This window comes from Amia ocellicauda, chromosome 15, assembly GCF_036373705.1.
Source record: "Amia ocellicauda isolate fAmiCal2 chromosome 15, fAmiCal2.hap1, whole genome shotgun sequence".
Taxonomy (NCBI): domain Eukaryota; kingdom Metazoa; phylum Chordata; class Actinopteri; order Amiiformes; family Amiidae; genus Amia; species Amia ocellicauda.
In genome coordinates this window covers 6,633,726-6,654,915 of record NC_089864.1, presented here as the reverse complement: position 1 = coordinate 6,654,915, position 21,190 = coordinate 6,633,726, and the positions used below count along the sequence as shown (strand labels likewise).

General features: G+C 41.5%; 1 protein-coding gene across 4 annotated transcripts in view; it reads left to right on the top strand.

Annotated features, from left to right (window-relative positions):
• Positions 1-21,190, top strand: part of celsr1a (cadherin EGF LAG seven-pass G-type receptor 1a) — an 82,956-nt gene that overhangs the window by 9,108 nt on the left and 52,658 nt on the right. The window lies entirely within an intron of this gene.

The following is a 21,190-nucleotide window of genomic DNA, read 5'->3' as shown; positions in this document are numbered from 1 at the left end:
GGAAACCTTTCCCGTTTAGTTTTCGGTGTTGCCCTGTGATCAGAAAAGCAGTGAATCCAGTTCGGCATTAGATGGGGGATTTTCTTTATAGACCCACTTAATTTTTGTTTCTTCGTATCTCCGATTTTAATTCTCGCCAAGTGCAAAACAGTGTAATAGTAAGAGCATTCATCCCTCGCTTTGATGAACACAAAAGCTGTAATTAAATCGAGATCTCTCTCTAATGCACCAAATAAGAACGAGATGCCTTCAAATGGATTTCCAGAATCAGATAATCCAGTTATTATTTTTGTGTTTTGTTTTGTTACGTCACTCAAACCGTGTTCTTGTCATGTTGAATTAAGATATTACATTAAATATTATATAGTAAACAGACATCTTTTCAGTTAGCAAGCACACCCTCTGTCGCAAATATAATCTAGTGTGAGGTAAAGAATTTATAAACCTTTGTTTTAATATTTGTAGTTGAACTGATTAGGCACCTGAGTCAACACAAGGTCAATTGACAAAGATTCTGGATTTCAGGTGATACGGATACAAGATAAGGGGGAATTTATCATTCTTTTGATCCCCACAAGCAAGGGAAAATTACGTGTCTTTTCTTTATGTCAATAATGATTCATCAGTCAGTGATTTTATTTCAACATGGGAATTCTCAAAAGTTTGTGTACAAAATTATTCAAAAAGATAAAAAAGTTACATATGCATGCTTCTGTGGAAAAGTATGTGTCTAACACACTAGAGCTTAATTTCTGCTCAGCCTACTACTGTGTGTAGGTTATGAGCAAAAATATTAATTCCAAATTTGTAGCTGGTTTGTCGTATTAATAGAGAAATTGATTATTTTCAGAAAACCACTTTTTAAATATTTATTTCCAAACACATCTCGGAAAACCTAATGTCACTTGAACTGAGCGTATCTTTTTTTTTCTAGTTTGATATTAATAAAATATTTCCTAGAAAGAATACCACACACACACAAACGGTGGCTGAAGATTACGCGGACAAAAAGCTGCCGTTATAATGGTTCATTTTGCGTTGTGTTTCAATTTCGGAAACGCATTCTTGCCATTGACAAGATAGATTATCAGGATTTACTGGCGATCTCCTTTTCATTTTAAATTCCATTGCTCTGAGCGCCAAACTCAACAAGGGCTTAGAAATGAAAGCTTAACATCAATTAACTCCAAATAACAGCTTCAGTTATCTTTGGGTGTTTAATGATTGAGAAAGGAATGCGGTTTCGTGTTAAATCTTGCAGAGTAATTTGGGAAGAGAAAAGGCACCCAGGAATAAGGACACATTTACAGTGAATAGCCACGGGCGCTGGAGTGCTGTGGTGGCGATAGACTCTTCTGGGAGAATGAACAACAGTTTCTGAAAACTCTTCATATGAAGCCTGGGCTCGTGTTTAAAGTGTTGGCGCAATCTTGAAGATGTTTAGCTCTGTATATATGTTGCCGTGCCTCGTGCTGGTCATGTTGCGACTTTTTACGAGCTTTCAGAGAAACAAATGTGTCTTTTTAAAACTGAAGTCATCCAGTCGTATTGGTTCATGATTAATTGACATGGTTGTCGTTTTTCAGGAATGAAATAACCTGTTAGTTGCCTAGCTACTCTTCACCTAAAGTCAAGCACACACATAACCTTCGTACAACTACAACTCTGTAACCAATCCAAGGCTAGAATCTGCAGAATCTGGATTTTTCTGGTTCTGTTGGTGAATTTGTACTTAAATTCAATTTGTACACCAATCCTGTAACTGAACCCTTGAGATAGGAGTTCCAGGAGCTCTATAATAGTGATTTGTATTCATTTATCTGTATTTTTCCTACTGGTATAGGATAGTTTTGAGTAGGGAGGGACGTTTGCCACGCTGAACAATACTGGCAGTGTGGTATTTAACCTGTTTGACTTGAGAGTGTGCTGTGAGAGAGAAAATCATTAACCCGAATAGTAAATAAGTAATTGATTAGCATGCTGGTTTCGGGAGGATGGGCTTTTGTTGGTGTGGACCTGTCGGGATTAGACGTTCAGTGAAATTGGGGCATCTGGGGAGAGTGAGGTGTCCAGATGTGCTGTCCAGGTACATTCCTCCCCAGCCCCCGAGGGGATTTGGAAGAGAGGACACCAGCTTATCTGGCATTCCTCGTCGGAGCATAATACGCCGCGTGCAGGCTGGACGAAGGCCTTCAACTTTAAAAGAGATACACATGTCGGCGTTCAAAGCTGGGGGTAGACAAACCCTGTCAAGTCAATTTGTGAAACCTTAGCTGACACGATGCATGAAAAGAGGTTTTCTTTTTTTCTTTTCGCAAGGCCAGAGGGAAGGAGGACCCTTTAAGGAGCTCCTTCCCCGTGCATGTCAGGAAGAAAAGGTTGCGGTCGCAGAGAAGACTGCTTTCCCAGCTCCCAGCTCGCCTTCATCTTTTTTCCCAAAGATGATTCGTCAATACTTGTTACCAGAACCCCTGAGAGTGTAATACAACTCATTTGTGGCGTTCCTCCAACAAAAGCTCTTTTGTCGGAGCAGCGGGCATTGAAAAGCACCTCACTGTGCCAACGGCGAGAGGGGGACATTATATACATTAAGTGGTCACTAGCAGCAACGAGGAATGTTAGGAAAATAATACCTTAAACCCCCTTTGGTCTGGTCTATGGGAGTAATATTCTGATTGTGAATGGAAAGAACCAAGGTGTTATTGAAACCTTAAGTGAAAAACATGTTTCTCGCGTATCAGATAGAAAGAGCTCGAGTCTGAGGTCATGTCTAATGATCGTAAGTGAGATGTGATGCTTAACGGTCTTATAATATTCACACAAATACATGTACATAAGCTGACTACTCCAATATATATGAGGACTGGGAAGTGTATATATTTAATCTGCATGTTAATTACTAGTAGTTTAATTAGTTAATTGAAAACACAAACTTGTTACAATACAGCCGATATCCGAGTCCCAGGCAGTCCCACTCATGTGTAAATACATTAACTGAGATGGTTCTCGCAGCATGCCCTTCGGTCCCTAATTAAATTGACATTATAATGCTTGGAGAGGCTGCCAGACCTACAATAGAGACGAGCACTTCATGAGTCACAGTGTCTATGGCGATGACTAATTTTATTAGTCACAAAGTACACCGCACTCCTTTTAATGTGCGCTGGAAGGATGTGAGAGCAGAGCGATGTTGTTCTCTTTCATTTATTGTTTTTTTGGTTTGTTGTGCGAAAACCATAGGGGAAGGAAAATAGGTGGTAGGCTTAATTAGTCTATTCAAATTGGGTTAATTGGAAGATGGTATAAGAATCTATATACATTTTTCTCATTCTACAGTACCGCAAAAATGTGTTTACATGAAGGATTTTTTTATTAGTTGTTGGGTGCCATAAAATAGGTTATATAGTTTTACTTAGTACAGCTAAATAAATAATTATTTCACATGAGTAATGTAAGCTTTTGCAAGAATGTATTCAAACATTTTTCTTTTTTCTTTTAAACTGTTTTTATAATTTTCACGTCACAAGAGTAGCAGCTCTCCGGTGATTTGTGGGCCACTTTCAGGAATGTCACCAATGAATGAAGCGCAACAACTGAATTAAAGTGTTTGTTGTGTTCAGTTGCTATACCGCTTCATTCTGCTACACACTCTATCATTTAAATGCATGTTTTGCTCTTTGTTGTCGATTTTATGTTAGTTTTGTTTGTTGTTTATTTGTTTTTCAACCGCAGGGAGAGGCTTCTCCTCTCCATACAGTAGGTCTCAGTTTGCACAGGCCTGCGACTGTTAGCGCTGCTGTTGACTGAAAAGCTGTTGCCATGGGGCAGTTTAACACATCTGGAGTCAGATGGCTTTGTCATGGAAATCTCCCAGGGCTTGCAGAGAGCAGCGATAAAGTCAACATGTCAGCAAGGCGACACTTTTCAGACGCGGATTAATGTCGCCTTCAACTGTTTCAGCGCTCTGAAACGGAATAGCTGCCGTTACACAATTCAGTCGACTCTGGGACATGTTCACAGGGCTGAGCTGATGAGGTACACAAGCAGCACTTTGTTCTGCTTAAGGTTTAGTATTCAAAGAAGTGCTTTTGAAAGGCTCTGAGGTCATCGGTAAGATATCTGGAATTGTACTGTGCATTAATGCTCAAATACCACACAAAAAATGCACAAAAAGCTCTTCGAATAAAGCTTTGTGAACAGGAACCATTGTTATTGCGCTCACCCTTTTGACTGCCTTTACTACGCAGCCATCCTACAAATGCATCTACTGGAAAGACAAGTTTTTAAATACTCGCACCTTCCTTAGTGTTTTTACAACTCTCGCACGTTTAACTGCTTCATTGCGATCGTCGTAAAAAGATACTTAATTTCCCAATCTGTCAATTTTAAACTGTTTTAGTGTTTCACTTTATCTTTGAAGGCATTGTTCGTCATCAAATGGCACAAACAAGTATTGGATTTTTCAGTTCTTTTGTTCTTTAGCATTGAAACCCTCCAAGCATGTGGTTTTAAATGGAAATGGTTAATTATGATATGATGTGCATATATAAATATTAACCTCCGTAGATAGTTAAGTAAATATTCAACAATAATTTTAATTTTATACTCCCACATTTTGAGTATGATTATATACATGCTACTGTCCTTCCCTCCTTGGGAGCTATAGGGTTGTCCGGGAAGGAAACTTGGTATTTCTATTCATTTTGCTATGAGGTTTCCTTCTTTATCTTTTGGTCGCTACTTCTTTCCCACTCTTATTTGATGGTGCAATACAGGTGGAGTCATCCTGATAGCAGCTGATACTGTGTGTCTGAGTGTTTGTGAGAGTCGTCAGGTGTTTGCCGGGAAAGGAAGCAAACGTGGTTATATGCGTCAGATTGGCACGCACAAGATGATGCAGCGATTCAATTGACTGAAATTGTAATTATGAAACTAATGACTATAGTTTTGAACTTTTGAGTGGAGTGAGATGGGGCTTTAGGGAGAGGTTCATGTTTGCTCCCTAGGTGACCCTCAACCTCTGGGGTTAACTGCCTTGTTTTAGAAACATTGAGATTAGGGCCGGGAGACAATCAGTGCTCTGGCACCCTCCTACCCTGCGCTGATTACAGTGCTTGACGCTGGGTCTCCAGTGGGGAGAAGGAAGACGTTTCCGACTAACAAATAGCCGCGGAAAGCACTGGGTTTGTGATGCACAATGGGTGGGAGGCTTAGGGAGGGCCGTGGTGTGGTCAGAGCAGCTGCGCATGCCTTCACAAAAGCGGTTCCTCCGAATGAATCCAAGTTTCTGGATGATTGAGTTGTGCAGCGTTGGGACTGCATGGCACCCACAGCATGCATCAATCTGACTGTGTTTCTTCATTATAAATAAAAGCACTATGTATGACCCAAGAAGAATGCACTTTTGGCCATTGTTCTAAGAGTCAATTGGAGACAATGCGAATAAATAAGAAAAATGTTCTTTTCCGTTATTTAATGCGCTTTAAATAAAGAGTACGGTTTTGTAAATAATAAAGGAACAAATATAACACGCCCATGCTCTGCTAGACAAAACAATTGCCTGTAAGACTGATGTGATGACAAAACATAGTTTGTGTTAAGCTGCGTCTATAACGAACTACCTCTCAAGTTAGATCTCATCTGTGGAAAGCCTGAGAGTGTGTTGTGTGATATGCTAGCTTTCTCTCCGAGCCCCCTGCCCCCTGCAGTGCAACAAAGGCAAAGCGAAAGAATGAATTAGTCCTCTACAAATTAAGCAGATGCTGAAATGAAGTTTGCCTTGCTGCAGAGACGCACAGTGTGAAAGCATAAATCCTGCCCTTCGGAGAGGCTGCCAGCCGCCGGCTCCTGGGAAAACAGGTTTGGTAGCTAAAGACGTTCCTAACCACGATTAACCTGGTGTTTGCCGCTGCTTGGCGAGGTTATCGGCAGTTCAGCGAGACCCATGATTGCCTTGCGTTTATTAGTACGGTCAAGGATGTCTCATGCACTCACTTACTCTGTGTGCAAATATCTGAACAGAGGGGGGGAGACTGGAGTCCTTGCGTGATGAATGCTAATAGGAATCCGCTTTGTGCCGGCCGAGCCCTCGGTGTGACACAGCAGTGCGTTACTGACTCGGCAGGCTGTTGGAATTCGTGTTTTTGGCCATGGCATGTAGGCTGGGGGGGTAGCATGATAAGGGGGAGTGGCACTATTGTAAGACACAGAATTAATCCTATAGATAAATGTGGGGCTTTAGAATAAACCCTTTTAGAATTCCTCTTTCTCTTAATTGCATGCACTTTTTATTTTCTTATTTCCTCTGCTGTAGTACAGTTCGTATGGACGGTTCAGCACAGTGTTAAGTCCGTGTAGAAACTGTTTTCATAGTATGCAGTGTGCCCATTTTTTAACTGCAGTCCCAGGCATCCGTGCTCAAGTGTCCCAGCCATCCCAGCGATGAGAGGAATGAACCCTGACACGGCCAAGGACGATAACCAGTTTCCACACGGAGGCTCCCTGGGCAACAGCTGAGAGGGCTGCGCAAGGAGGGAAGGAATTCCTCAAATATGGTGCCTCGCGTTCACCCCTCTCTTCATCCATCACTATTTAGGGGCTATCACTGGACGACATGTGCCAGGTAGCGCGATAGGGAAGAGAGGATATCAAAGGCGGTCTTTCTGCTCCTTGTGATCGCTGGCACTGATAATTGATGACAGGCTTTCAGCAAAGCACAGCAGAGGCAAGCGCTTAACTGGGATCAGTCCACCAGACAGACGCCTGGACTGTGTCAGTTGCCGTGTGTTGTCCTGCAGTGTTTTTACAGCCGCTTTAAAGTGCGTACCTCTGCAAACTTAGTCCCGTAAACCACTGAGAATGGAAAAATAAGTGTTTTGGTGCCTTCTATAATCTATACTGTATAATCTTGCATAAGGACTGAATTATCAGTGTCAGATTACTGTATTGACTTGAAACAATGAAATAATCTTTCTGTTTGGCCTTGAGGTCTCACACTTGTCTACAACTTGTCGGGGCTGTTGATCCACCTATGTGCAATTAATGTAATTTCTGGGAAAGTTAAATGTGCTGTTAAAGTTAATTCCTCTTTTGTCTGACAAGGGATGACTCAGAGCGTATGATCCCAAGAAGGGATGGTGGTATAAACCAGGAGGTTTGATTTAACAGTTTCATTATCGCCGGTATCAAAGTGAAACCCCGGAGCCTCCAGGTTAATGACACCCTCTCTCTCAACGTGCCTTTCCAAGCAGGTCTTGCATGGATGTCTCTGTCTAAGTGTAGGATGCAGGTTTTAATGCTGACCCATTCTACAAGCTAAATACAACAGTTGACACAAACACTGTTGCTATTTCCCTTCCCCCTTCCTGTTAAATATACAGGCAGTGGTCTTCTTTACCAGCTTTCCCTGTGTCTGAACAACGACCAAGTCAGTCTGCAGTATTAATTCCATATCGGAGACTTAATCTCCCGCTGCTTTCTTCCTGGACATGTGAAAGCATTTGCCGAAGTTTGACCCCGTCTGTCAGTCTGTTTATGAAGTTGTTTTTGGCCAAACGGCTCCCAAAGCAAGCAAACACAGAATTTCGGCACAACCTTCAGCCGCCGCTGAATGGCAGGCCGAGAAGCTTTCCCCGCACCAGGCTGCGGAGTCGTCTGAGCACCAAGAGGTATTGGCATTCATCGGGGGTTGTCAAGGGGAAGTCGGCCGCGGCATCGGCCCTTTTGTCGTGCGGTTCAGCCGAGAAACGCTTCTAAACTGGAGAGCAAGGTTTATTGTCTCAATGCAGATTTCTGTCACTTGTAAAACAAAGAGCCTCTGGAGGGCTGTTTGTGTATCAATGCCTTTTTTTAATTACTTTCAGAGAGGGGGAAGAGAATGGCAACTGAAAGGAGCTGTATTCTCCATGTCAGTACCAATGGGGAGGCATTTCTCCGGCTCAGACATGGATCAGTGGCCGGTCCCCGGGACTCTGCAGGCTTAATAGAAGCTGTGAATGGCTAACCAGCAGAGGGGACTTGAAAAGCACAGCTTGGGAACCCTTCAAGTCAGGAAGCAGTAATACTTGAGCTCCGAAGATCAATGGAGAGCCGGGGTGGCTTGCTGGTTTTATCTCTCTGGCCCAGAGTACTCTTGAGGCAACAGTCAACTGGACTATTCACTTCTTGCGAATCTGATGAGGCACGAGAGACGGGGAAAAATGCAGTTCAAAGAGGGCCGGGGGGGCAGTGTGCTTTTGTTACTTATTTACACATTCCACACCTTGATTGATGTGGCAACACACAGAAAGGACCTTTTAAATATCATTGATGTTTGACTAGTCACGTTCGGTAACATTTCTGAGTATCGACCTCATGAAAGGAAGTTGGCGTTTAGCTGCATCTCGTGTCGATCAAGTCCGTTTATTTTTCTTTCTTTTTGTTTTTATGAGGCTGTATTAAGGCACACTTATTATTATTTTTTTTTTACCATTTTCTTTAGTATTATCTTAAAGTTATGCAAACTAATACATCTTGAAACACCTGCAGTAATAATCCATAACCCTTACACAAATGTGGGAATGTTATTTTATTGTGTGTGTGTGTGTGTGTGTAAAATCTAATGGCTTTCTCAGTGTTTTTTTTTTTTTATTCCCATTTGAGCGGGTGTTTGGTTGCAGCCATTGTTCCCTCTGGTTACTTATAAACAGGGTGCTCAGTTGCCAGGCACTGAATGATCTGCCTTTTCAGACCCTTTCAGAAGAGAAAAAAAAAGGTTGCCAAGGGAGCAGGAATACTTGTGTAAATTTGAAAATGAGAGCTCAGCCCAGCATGGGGGCTGTGGAGAAGGCCTTGAGAAGTCTGCTCAGAGATGCGTAGCAGGAAGAGACGAGGCTTCAGTGACGGGGGGGAGGGCGGCTTGAATACGTGCGGCAGGTACACAACTCGCAACCCCCTCCCGCTTCAAAAGATCACCTTTGGAGCTGCAGGCTCAGATTGTGAATGTGATTAGACTACAGCTCCAAGTCCGGTTTTCTCCTTCTCTGAATTGGTGTAAAGTTAAACCTCTTTATTTTGAAGAAGAACACCTCAGACTCTGAGGAACCTGCCAATGTTGAGGACTAGACCAGTGAATTTCACTTGACACGTACTGTATTTGATCTGGTAGTGATGTTGGAGCTGTAAATCAGTTTAATCCATGTTTGTGGAAAAGGCGTACAGTTTTTCATTACTGAAGCTTCAGCTGTCACTCTGATTTGGAAGTAATATGAAGTAACTGCCGGTTTCTGAGTTTTCAGCCAATTCTACAGTGGGATCAGTGAGAACTTTTATTTTCATTACAGTAAAGAGTCTATATAAGAATGATTTGTTAATAGGCAATACGTAAACCCAGGTTAAGTGTAAACAGCTCGAACGATGGGCCTAGTCTTTTAATACACAAGCCAATTTGCCATAAATAAATATTGTTTTTAGACGCATTTGAAGCGGGAGCTATTAGTTAGACGTCTATCTAATGATAAGATCAAACAAAACCCCCTCATCACACACAAATGTAACGAGACCTTCTCCCATCCCACGCGAATATTCACATGTTCCCAGAGACGCAACTTTAATATTAAATGGCTGTTTTCCAAGTGTTTTATTTGGCACAGATCGTGTGCACAAGGGTGCTTCTGAACTCTGAATCTACAGAGACTGAATCGCCGGGAACGACTGCAATCGCAGCAATTTCTACTCGAGGTGTAAATTACCTTTGTGCTTCCAACACATGTACAATTTGCCAGGGTGGTTGTGGACATTTAACAGAAGCCAGTATTATATAAAACCATAAACTATAAAAGGCAACTTCAGTGCAATATTGCTCCATATTTTTTTTGTGAATAATAAAGCCAGGTGAAAATATATTAGCAGATTGTACTGATACTAAGCGTGCTGCACATTTCACAGGCAAATGAAAGAGTAATACATTGCAGACCTTAAGCTGTGTTCCTGTCAAACCCGCTTGGAATCGCGCTCCAAACGAAAAGTAGCGAGGGCCACAGCGAGAGGGCAAGAGGCGAACTGAGGGCGGCTCTCGGTCCGGGACCAGGTGCTTTTCATTTTGTGTGTGTTTTTTTTTTTTTTTTTGGCCGAGTGATCGCTGAAAAGGAGCCCCCATGTGGGTGCAGGGTGGGGCACGGCAGGGCCTCTAAAGTGCACAGGTGGTTTGCATTTTCATCAGCTTTCCTCAGCTTAATGGTGCAATTTGGGACATTTTATAGCAATAATGTCCTCGTTAATTAACCGCAACGGTTGCAGGTTACATCTTTTTACGGCGAACCGGGCAACCAGATCAGGCCTTTGTCCCGACAGCATGGTTTCCATTCCTGCGTCCCAATGAAAGTCACTGCGAGAGAGAGGCTTTATGTTTGTGTGGGCGTACTTTGATGGGGCAGTCCTCTCTCCTTTACAACAAAATAATTGTAAAGTGTGAAGCTTGGGAGTGCAGGAACATTCGACAATGCCACTGAGGGGCTGCCGTTGACAGAGATGTAAATTAACGTGGGGTTGAAGCTGGTAGGTTTTTATTTATATCTTTTATATCTTTACCTGGGTGTCTGAAGGATAGCTGAATGCTGTTTAAATTATCAATGGCTATCTAATTGATGAGTAGGTATAAATGATTCCAGCACAAGCTCCTTTGAAATGGCGGAATGAAGAGGGAACAAATGGAGAGATCACTCTCGGTGAAGGGACTGTGGGCCGCTCCCCTCCCACACCCCGCAGGGTCCATTAAAGACAGGCCCATTCAATCTGCTGACGGATTGTGTGACAAACTGGAATTGCGTTCCCCAGAGCCAGTTCACTTTATGGTCTGATGTGTGAGTTTGGCAAATTTTTCTGCCGTCGGTCATAGAAGATCAGATAAGAAACGTGTAACAAGAGACGCTCCACAGAAAGCAAAGCAATGTTCAGACTCTGATGGACACAGAATGTATTTAGGAATATCGGTTTTCTGGAGTGGGTTTGATTTTAACTTTGGCAATTCATTTGTGTCAGTTTGATAAGCAAAACTAGACTTCCCCGTTACCACTATTACGAGCGACGGTGTGTGTTGTATTTAGCTGATTCTAGGATAAAATCGTAAAGTCTTGTCAATGTTAATGAAATAACTGTTAGAAAACGCACGTGTCCGCACAGTCTGCGACTAACGGCTTAAACTGATTTACTTTTGTTGGTGTAAAGGCATGTGATCTCGGAGAGGGAAAGCACACGCATATCGTACTGTAAAGCCATTGTTCTTGACTCGGGGTGTTGAAACTGGCTGCTACGTTCTCGGCAGCAGCAAATTACTGCTTAGAAAGATTATCTACCTGTTGACATATAGGATGGTGCTTAACAAAGCAACGCAGCCTGCTCTCAGACGTGTAAAAAATGATCTCCTGTCCCGTGGAAGCTAATGTATAGACGGGGAAGTAACCCATGTGACCTTGTGCCACCTGGAGCACATGCGGTCCTGCCCTCATTACACTTAATCAAAGCTGACATCCCACTTTGCTCGAACTGACACCTGGCTGTTATCAGGTCTCTGCTTTGAAAGAGGACCTGAACAATGAAATGCCTTTTTTCGGTTTCCCATACTCTTGACAGCCTGGAAAAGTGCTGTAAACTGACATTTTATGAGTAAAGGAACTGGAGTTCACTGCAGATAGAGGCAGGACTCTTATATGTTGAAAGTAAATGCATCTACTGTGTCTGAAAAGGAGAACAGGTGTCTCTGCATTTGCCAGGGATGTCCTTGTGTCAGTGTCAGTTATTTCACTGAAAAACGAAAACATCCCCTGTTTTCTTCCGCATTAGCCAGATGATGGACACTTGGTCGATGAATGTATCTCATTTCTGTTTGGGAGTAACATCGACTGGGATGGAAGTGTTTGAAGGTTTCAAAGCTTTTTTTAGAACGAGAAGTGAGGTGAGGGGCTTTCTTTAATAAAAAAAAAACGAAATGGAAACACAACTGCCCAAAAAACGTTACAAAGGAAGATGTGTGGACATTAGTTTGAGACTAACACATCCAAAGAGCATTTGCTTTCTCATTTGTCTTTCGGTAACTCAGCTCTTTCCTCTTTCTCCTCTTAAAAAAAAAAAAATAAAGCCAATAAAGATGGATTTGAAAAAGTGTGAGTAACGCATGTCACTTTGGAAGGCCGGAAATAGCCAGATATAGCTTGAAAAAGGCACTGCTGAAGAAGCCCGACCCAACATCAATGAGCCAGAGACGGTGTTAAGAGATGTCAGGAAAAAATAATCAAACGCAGATGTCGCCGGCTTGGAGCTGAAAATCCGCCTGATGTTCCCCAGGAGTCTGTGTCAAGTGGATGTTGTAGGAAATGTATAAATATACTGTATTTCCTCAGCAGAGGTTTGGTTCTAGTTTTACACTGCAATATAGGCCTACATTTGGAGTGAATAAGTGAATTGAATGACCATTTCAACTTGTCTCACAAAGTTTAAACTCTTAGAGGTAATACAGGGATATAGATATACATAATCTTTCCGTCTGAGTACAGGTCTGACCGAAATATAAAACACGACGCTGAAAATGCCAGTGTTTATAGTATAGATGGCTGAGGAAAACATGCCACAACTGTTCTCCTTTTACAGAAATTGACCTTTTTCCAATACGAGTTTGCCAGTGGGAAGCAGCTCTGCCCACTGATGTGTGTCTATCGTGATCTCCAAAACCCCCTGTGTGTATTGAAATAGTGCTGGCATGAATAAAGGAAGAACGCTTCATCTTAACTTTAAAACAGTGTTTTGACACGGCTGATGGAACACACATTATTGTTTACATTTTTGAAGTTGTATTTTGATTTTATTGGACACTCTTCTTACCTTGTTCTAATGGCGTCTGACTTCATCGCTCAAGGCAGTTGCAGGTGGTTATCTTACCTGACTTTGCTCCAACGGTAAATGAAAGAAATCTTAATAAGTGTCACGCAGACACAGATCACACAAGATCCCGCTCCCGAGACCCATATTTACATGGTTTGTATCGGAAAACGCTGGGGCCGATACGATACCCACTATATCCTCTCGGTTGCTCCTCTTCTGCAGGCCCCGTAACTGACGTTTTGGGAAATTAATTGTCTTTCTGTGAATCCAGCAGATATCCAATACTTTAATTACGCTATAGGTTGTGACATGTTTCTTTTAGACGTACGCAGATAAGTGACCTTTCCCTGCACAGGCAGCATCAGTTACTGCTAAGGATGACAAATGAAGGATAATTGCGGTTTAATGTCAAATGCTTTTTTAAGAAGATATATAGTGTATGAGAAGGCTGCTTCAAAAGAAAGTGTTCAGATAATAATACAAAAAAGGGTGCACCCACAATGAAGAAATGTATATTTATTTGTTCAGAAGTGGTGATGTTTTTGCACCTCAACAATGATTAGCTTAAAATATTTATAAAGTTTACCACCGCCACCGTTATCACCTCCTTTGTGTGTGTTGGTATGACTTTGGCGATAATCCAAAAAGCAGGGGGAGCTCCTGTGATCAGCCAGAGATTAACGAGGTCAGGCCACGATTCTCATCAGACCGGTGTCAGAATCCAGGGCAGAAACGTTTAGGAACCGGTGGCTTGTTACATGTGGACGCCTCAGCACTTTTTATGAAGACAAAGAAGGAAGTGTGTTCTGGCAACAATTGTATCCAGAACCATTAATGGATGTAGCTACTGCAAAACACAGATTTAGTATAGTTACTTCAAGAGATATCTACAGGTGGTTAGCTTTTATCTATCATGATTTATAGTTCAACATTTAAGTTTCAGTTTAAAAGGAGGCCTGACTTTTTTTCTGTAGAATTCAGTAATCTTTTACCTCAATAAGAAATCCTTCAATACCAGTTTGAGCAGGAACTGAAATGGGAAAGATAAGTTTTTTTCTGATATGAAGTGCTAATTCAAAACCAGCACTGGGAAAGCAGATGCAAAATACAAAGAAAAAAACGTGTAACTGAATATTTCTGTAGTTAGTATAGTTTTAAATCCGGAAATTGAAAACAAGCCCTGAGAACTCTATGTAAAATAATCTTGAAAATAAACATTTGTGTGTGTGTGTACTCAATCAGAGCGCACTTCTGTAGAACCGCATGAGTAATCCTGAGCCAACCTACAGCACCGGAGTGACGGTTTACAATTTGATGGCAATTAACCGCTTGTGAATATGAGCAGGGAAGACAATGGAAATGCATTTAAATGGGCCCCTACTAAAGGAATGATTTTATTCCTGTCTAAACAGAGTAGTTTGAAGGGTGGTTAGTAATCCGATATGGCAGGAGATTAGCGTGGACAGCATGTATACGCTGATTGCAAGCTGAGTCACTGTGGATAATAAGGAATAATGTACATGTGTTTGTTCTTGCCAAAATGCCATTTTGAAAGTGTAAACCTGCTATTGGATGGTAGATGGACAATACAAACTGTTGCCACGTGCTCATGGGGGCATTTTTGCGGGTGGATTATGTGATTCTCATATGCATATGAATTGTCTCTCTAAATATATTCTATTATATAGGCCAATGTGAGGTCAGAAATTTAGTTCATTAAACCATTCTCAATTCAAGTGGACTTTAGTCCTGTCCATGATAAATGTCCCATGACACTATTTTTAACATTTCATTTAATAAAGAATGAATTCGGTGTTAACATGCTTATTCAAGCCGATTAAAGTTTTCTCCTTTTTGGCACCTATATTTAGCTCCCACTGTTCGATCCATACAATCGTGCTGAGTGTTACCATTTTGGTATATTTGCAATGGTTCTCTTTAGTAGAACGAAACATCCGCAGTCAAGTTGCAATCTTGCAGTCATTTTGAATGGCTTTTTGTGCTTCAGGAGAGGTGCTGTATGTGAATTCGTTGCTTTTTAAGACCCAACAAAGAGCGTGATAACTGTGGCACAGCCTCAAGTTTCTTGGCCACTACATTTGAATCCTTAAGGGACTTAAGATGAACTACTTTCCGGGCGATGATGACGGATAAGTGTGTAGAATAACAGTAGGCTGCACAATCTTGAAACATCCCATCCCAATCCATATTATATCTCTCCTACAGTGTTTATTCCTAAAGAACAAGTTGTGGGTTACACACGAAATGACTTCAGGGGACTATCTCGGACGGATTATTCTTGTTGTCTGCTCTCGCTTTGCTTTGATCACTCTATTCTGATGTGAGAGACATCGGCAAAAACGGGATGATCATAAGATTTGCACAACATTAACTTGACACATTTTAAGAGAGTAGTCAGCGCATTAAAAAGAAAGGCATTAAAGTGGATTAGTCCAATGTGTATTACATCAGCACTAAACATCAAAGATCTCTTCTCTCGCCTCAGAGCAAAGTCAAGTGATGTAATAGTGTGATTCGTATTGTTTTCTATAGGACCTCAGTTGAGCCAGATTTCTTGTATTAACCCTTTTCCAACCTGTTCAAATGGTGATAAAGTTCAGCTACGCTCTCATAATAGCAAATCTTGGTTTCACTTCTGTTGGTAGGCTGTTCTCGGAGGTCTGTCTAAACCACAGCTTGGGGACCACATACAAAGGAGACCAGAAATGAGAGAACCATGACCTAAACCAATCTAAAATGTGACCCACCTGCCACTCACAAACAGGTCTGACATGTGTATCTTTATTATTTGATACCAGACTGAAACATTGTATTTTTCTTTCTCCCCCACTCCTGGTTGATATTTACCTGGGGCCCTTTTTTATTTGCATTGCTCGTGTCAGTGCGGTGTGAAGCATATAGGCTCAGATCCAGGTGGGGGCGGGAAATCGTGAGTCAAAGGTATTCTCTTACTCGATCGTAGTCGCCATTTCCCATGTCTCCCAAATTCACTTAGAATAGGAGCTCAATTTCCTCCAGTGATCAGAGAGCGAGGGTTTAAGGAGTCGCGCACAGAGTGACGCACCGTGAGTCAGTGATTTCTGCCAGGAACCTCCTGGTCGGGGTTAAAAGTCATTTTCGTTTATCACTGCATCAGCTGCACTCCCACAGATACGCCACCGATTACACAGAACCAGCTCAAAAGGACTTGTATCAGTTCTCAGTAAAGCAAAACTCTTAGTTGTTGGCTTTTATCAATGTAACTAGGATATGAAAACAGTAACACACTCACTCCATGACATTATTACTCACGGCTGATGTATCATGACAGGGTCTGCATATTCTGTACTTACCTGAAACTTAAGCAACTGAATAATGACAAGATCAGAGAGGATAGAATCCAAATATCCAGTATTCAAATCACATAAGTTTGGGCTGTCTACTTTTGACATTTATTCATCCCGTCACTCCCTGCCTTTAAAGCTGTAATAAGCGTTGTTAATCTATACCTGTTTCTCAATGAAAGCACAATGAGCTGATGAGAAATCACACACACACTTAGTAAAGCATTCAGATGGATACAGACCAGTTTTATTATTTCAACATTTGCTTTTTTAGAAGCTGAAACCATAATGTACGCAAGTGAGACGCTGATAATTTAGCCAACACCTTGATCCAAGAATCACAATCCATAGGTGTGTGGAGTAATATGAGGTGGATTACTACAAGGTAAGCGGAAGGATAAAAATTTGAATTGCAGTGTGAGTCGGCAGGCAGCCGACAGACAGCTGTGTAATTCCAGCTGTTGCAATTATATTAATAGACCCCCTTTATAGCCTCACTACCTACCTGTAGAGGATTTTTACTGCTCCGATGACAGCTGTCAGCACAGAGGGCACGTCCTTTTCTCGCAGCCCCTTCAAATATTGTTTTTTGTGGAGCTAGACTGAGTATTTTCTGTTTGTTAACACAGCTAAACACTTTGGCAGTCATTTCAGTCCCGGCTGCTGAGGGGATTTTACACACACAATCCGTTTTGACACTGATGAGCAAAGACGGGTAGTTTTCACTCTCTTCAGCAGTTTGGCAGCCACAGAAACGTCAAAACCAGACTGAGATTGGGTCCTTTGTTAAATGAGATAAAGCTGTTTAGAAAAAACAACACAGTGATACAATAACACATTTCTCCTCAACCTTTTCTTCTGGATTTAAATGTTTTAAAGGTGTGAAAAGCTCTGAAATGGAAATTGAGGAGAAAGTTAACTAAATACAACTGATCTGTATTGTTTTTGTTGCACATTTCAGCCACTACAGTTCACTACAAGGCCATGCTCAAGCATTATTTAATGTGTGTGTTTAGCCTACGAGTTAATCATTGATGTAAAGGTATTTTAACTGAAAGGCATGTAAAGCATGAGCATTATTGTTCCCATGAAAAATTTGCCTGATTCTGCCAGCTGGGGAATCACGCCAGCATCCAGGACACGGTGTTTCAGGCCTCTGGTTTCCGCACTAGTGTTTACTATCGCCTCAGAGCTCCTTTCTCTTCTGACAAACGCAACGCAAACGCATGCTTGTTGCAGCCAGTGTTTCACAACCAGCGATGCATGTTGGTTTGCAAATACTGTTGTTTTCAAATACTTAAGTCGCTTTGCTTCTGAAATCGCAGCTTTGCACACAGGGTTTGATGGACAGCACCACCGGACCTCTTCCTAACTAGTATCTACTTTAATTATTCGTAATTTAATCTTGACAGCTGTATAAGTCTTTACTTTGATACGTAGCAGTGTTACAGAACCGTGTAGAACACTGCTGCTGTCAAAAAATATAATGAAAATGTTTAATCGAGGAAGCAGGTGCGTTTTGCTCGTCCTTTATCTGTCGTTCAGGAAGAACCTTTTAATTAATTGTTTCTGAGAAGGTATAATAATGGAACAGACTGTGCTTTCTTATTATTATTTTGAGATAGTTATAATCATGTTTTTGATGTATTTATTTTAGCATAGACCACCCTGTAAGACCATTTGCAGTCCAGGAGTAAACTTCTATCGACCCATCTCCTCTCGATTCGACATCAGTTAGAAACAATTGCTTGTTCTGCTGTGTCAGCCTCATTTCTTAGCTTTTACTGCATCTCCAGCTATAATAATCATCATCATCATCATCATCATCATAATCTGTCAATCTGTAAGGTGGCACGATCGTTTATTCTGCACATTTACGATATTTACGATCGTGTCTGCCTGCTGCCGATTATATGATCTCACCCTGTATTTGTCTTCACTGTTGGCTCAGGTTATGCAGGATGGATTGTAAAACACCCTGTAACATAAAGACCATGAATTACGTTTGTCATAATATGTACATTTTCTTAAGTTTGTGAAATATGTGGACTGTGGAGCATTTGTTTCAACAGTATCCCCCCGAGCAACAGTGTGTCAGTTTTAGTACCAGCTGCCTCCAAGAATCTACTATTTTAATTCACGGTTATATTTCAGAGAAACAAGTCTTGTTCAATTGTTGTGCTCACCTAAATAAACAAAGTGAATCATTCTAATCTGTCTGACAAATGTGGGGACATATCTGAGATAAACTTTTGAACCAAACCCCTGGGTTGGTTATATAGTAAAGCTGCCATTCTGGTGGAAGGGTCTTGTTCACTTAACCTGTTAACTGGTACGGTGACAAAAATGCAGGTGGTTCATTCGAGGGAGGGGGAGTGGCTCTTCCTATTGGCTCACGGGAGCTGCCTTTGAACTTTGTTGTGATTCAAAAATTTGAATCTTCTGCTGCAGAAAAAAAGGCTTGGTTATTTCAGGAGGCTGTCAAGACATCCCAGAGGAACTGCAGTTAAAGCACAGTGTGAAAGAAGCAGGAAATTCAAGTTCAGTCACACTTACCCCCTCTTTAAATGAATGTTTTCCTTGTGGTTGTTTTGAAGTTTATTTTAATTAGTTTAATGAAATGTTGGACAGTGAACTTCAGTGATGTTTGGCAAAGCCACATGTATTACAGGATTCAAAACCTCTTAATTAAATTGTTTGGTTTTAACCCGCACTACTGCAGCGTCCCAGTTTCATAGGCAGGTGAAGAGTTTAAGGCACAGGGGTTCGTAATAATGTTATAATTAGAAAGTATTTATCTTAGGCTTTCGCGAAAAACCCTGGGTGAACAAAATTGGACTTGGTCTGCTAAAAATGTTATTGTCCGAACAATCCTTCTCTGGACAGGCATCTTTTTAAATTATAATTCAGACTTTGAGTTTGCAGACGGACTCCGGGAATGGGGAATGCTGTGACTGCGGTGACCTCTCCTCTCCCGAGCTATTCCTGGGCTCCCCAGAGGAGACTGCCGGTGCAGGGATGTATGTGCGTTGTGCGGCCAGCAGCTGCCCGGGTTTGAGTGAGCGGAGACAGGGTCCCCATGTCACACTTCACGACAGCTGCGAAGGCAGAGGAATGTCAGACTCGGGAATTGAATTTGCTTTGGGCTCAAGTGTCCTAAAAAAAGAAGACGGGCTGATGTAACTTTTATAATTGTGACCGAGAGGCTTGGCTTTTGTGTCCCGGCATCCCTGGTTCAAGTGTTCAAGTGTGAGCAGGAGTTCACCGGGAGTTTGCTGCCAGGCGCACGGCGGCCATGTTGTGTTTCTAACCTCACAGATTAATGATTAATGGCATAACAGAAACCTTGTGCAAATGTCTGGTGTTTACAGTCCTATCAATAAATATATTTAATATGATTGCCCTTAATTAATGCATGGCTAATATGGAGTTAATAAGCCATGTTATTGACACTGACTTTCTTATCAGATAAATGCACTGAAAGTTATGGCTGTCCTCAGAATATGATGAGAAATTAAATGAGGGGTCTCCCTCCCCTCACAGATACTGTGTTTTACAATGCAGTTTCCATCTATAAGCATCGCTTCCATTGTACAGCAACAAAACATGGAAAGCAAACTGAAATTGCAAATTGTATGGATCAGTTAATGGGTAATAATGACACCATGCATGGCTATGTTTTGTTTTTATTACATAATAAAAGCACTATATTCTCTTAAAACAAGGCAATTTTTGTAGTCTACTACTCATTAAATGCATAGTTACTACACTGACTGCAGGATCTTCCAATGACTCATGAAGGAAATATGGACTGAAGACAAGGGCCAGAGAAGCCAACGCACACTGCAGTGTTGATGTAGTTCGTGTGTGTCTCCCTGTGTGCGCCGCGGTGTCTGAGTCGATGTATCCCAGACCTTTAAACATCTCACCCAGTGTAATTGTTACAAAGGCATAGTTTTAAACGGGCTGTTTAAAGCAGACTGCCAGTGGATTGTTATTTATGAGATGCTCTTACTTAAATCCTCATTCTTTATTTTGATTTGTGGAGGTTTCTTATTTAAAAATAAAAATCATCTAGCATCTGTTAGTAATGACTGGGTTTTTAGAAGTACTTCAGGGAGAAATCAATGCATCAATTTTAATCTTATTAAGCTCACCTACGGCAGACACAAGAGGCAGGGGGCAATCGCTAAGTACATTAATAATAAGAATAACTTAAAAGTGGCCTGAGCATTTTATTCACTGTTTCTGATGTTACACAATTGGTTTAAACTGTGAGCGTTGCACATGTGACAGTATTGGAGAAGACAGAGTAACTGAAAGACAAATACTGGTCCCCTCTGTCCTTTTTGTTCCACAATTATAACTTGCAGTGTTTTTAATATCCCGAAGCTTCCAATGGGACACCGTGGGCAAAATAGAAGGTTACAGATTTCCTCTCTCTTCTCTTTTAACAATAGAGTGACAATAGGCATCTCCGCTCGGACCCTCTGAGCTCCTTTATCAGTGTGCAGTTGACTAGACGGTGAGCGTTCAGTGTGTCAGGTCTCAGGCCCCGGCCTTTTCACTGTGATTTATTAACAGTGTCAGGACAGCTTCCCTATGAGAATCGGCGCTGTTGTGTGGTTTGACAGCTCAATATTAATGACTACACAAGGTTGTGGCTTCCAGCAGCCATGCATGGGGTGGTTGCATATTAATTTGCTGCTTTGTATTTGATTGGTGTGTCTGTAAGGTATCGCACAATACGAGCAGCTTCATATCTGTTTCAGAAAAGGGTCTGAATGTTTACAAAGAATGAGAGAGTTCTTAGAATGGAGGGAATTATGAGTATGAACAATCTGTTTTACACACATACAGTGTCAGTGTCTCTAATAAAAATAGTTTTTAGTGATTACATTTTATTAATTTTTTGTGACTGTCAGTTTTTTTTGTCTTATGAAAGCCTCAAGGCTTGGTATTTGTGTTAATATATTTTATTCCGTCTTGCTGTT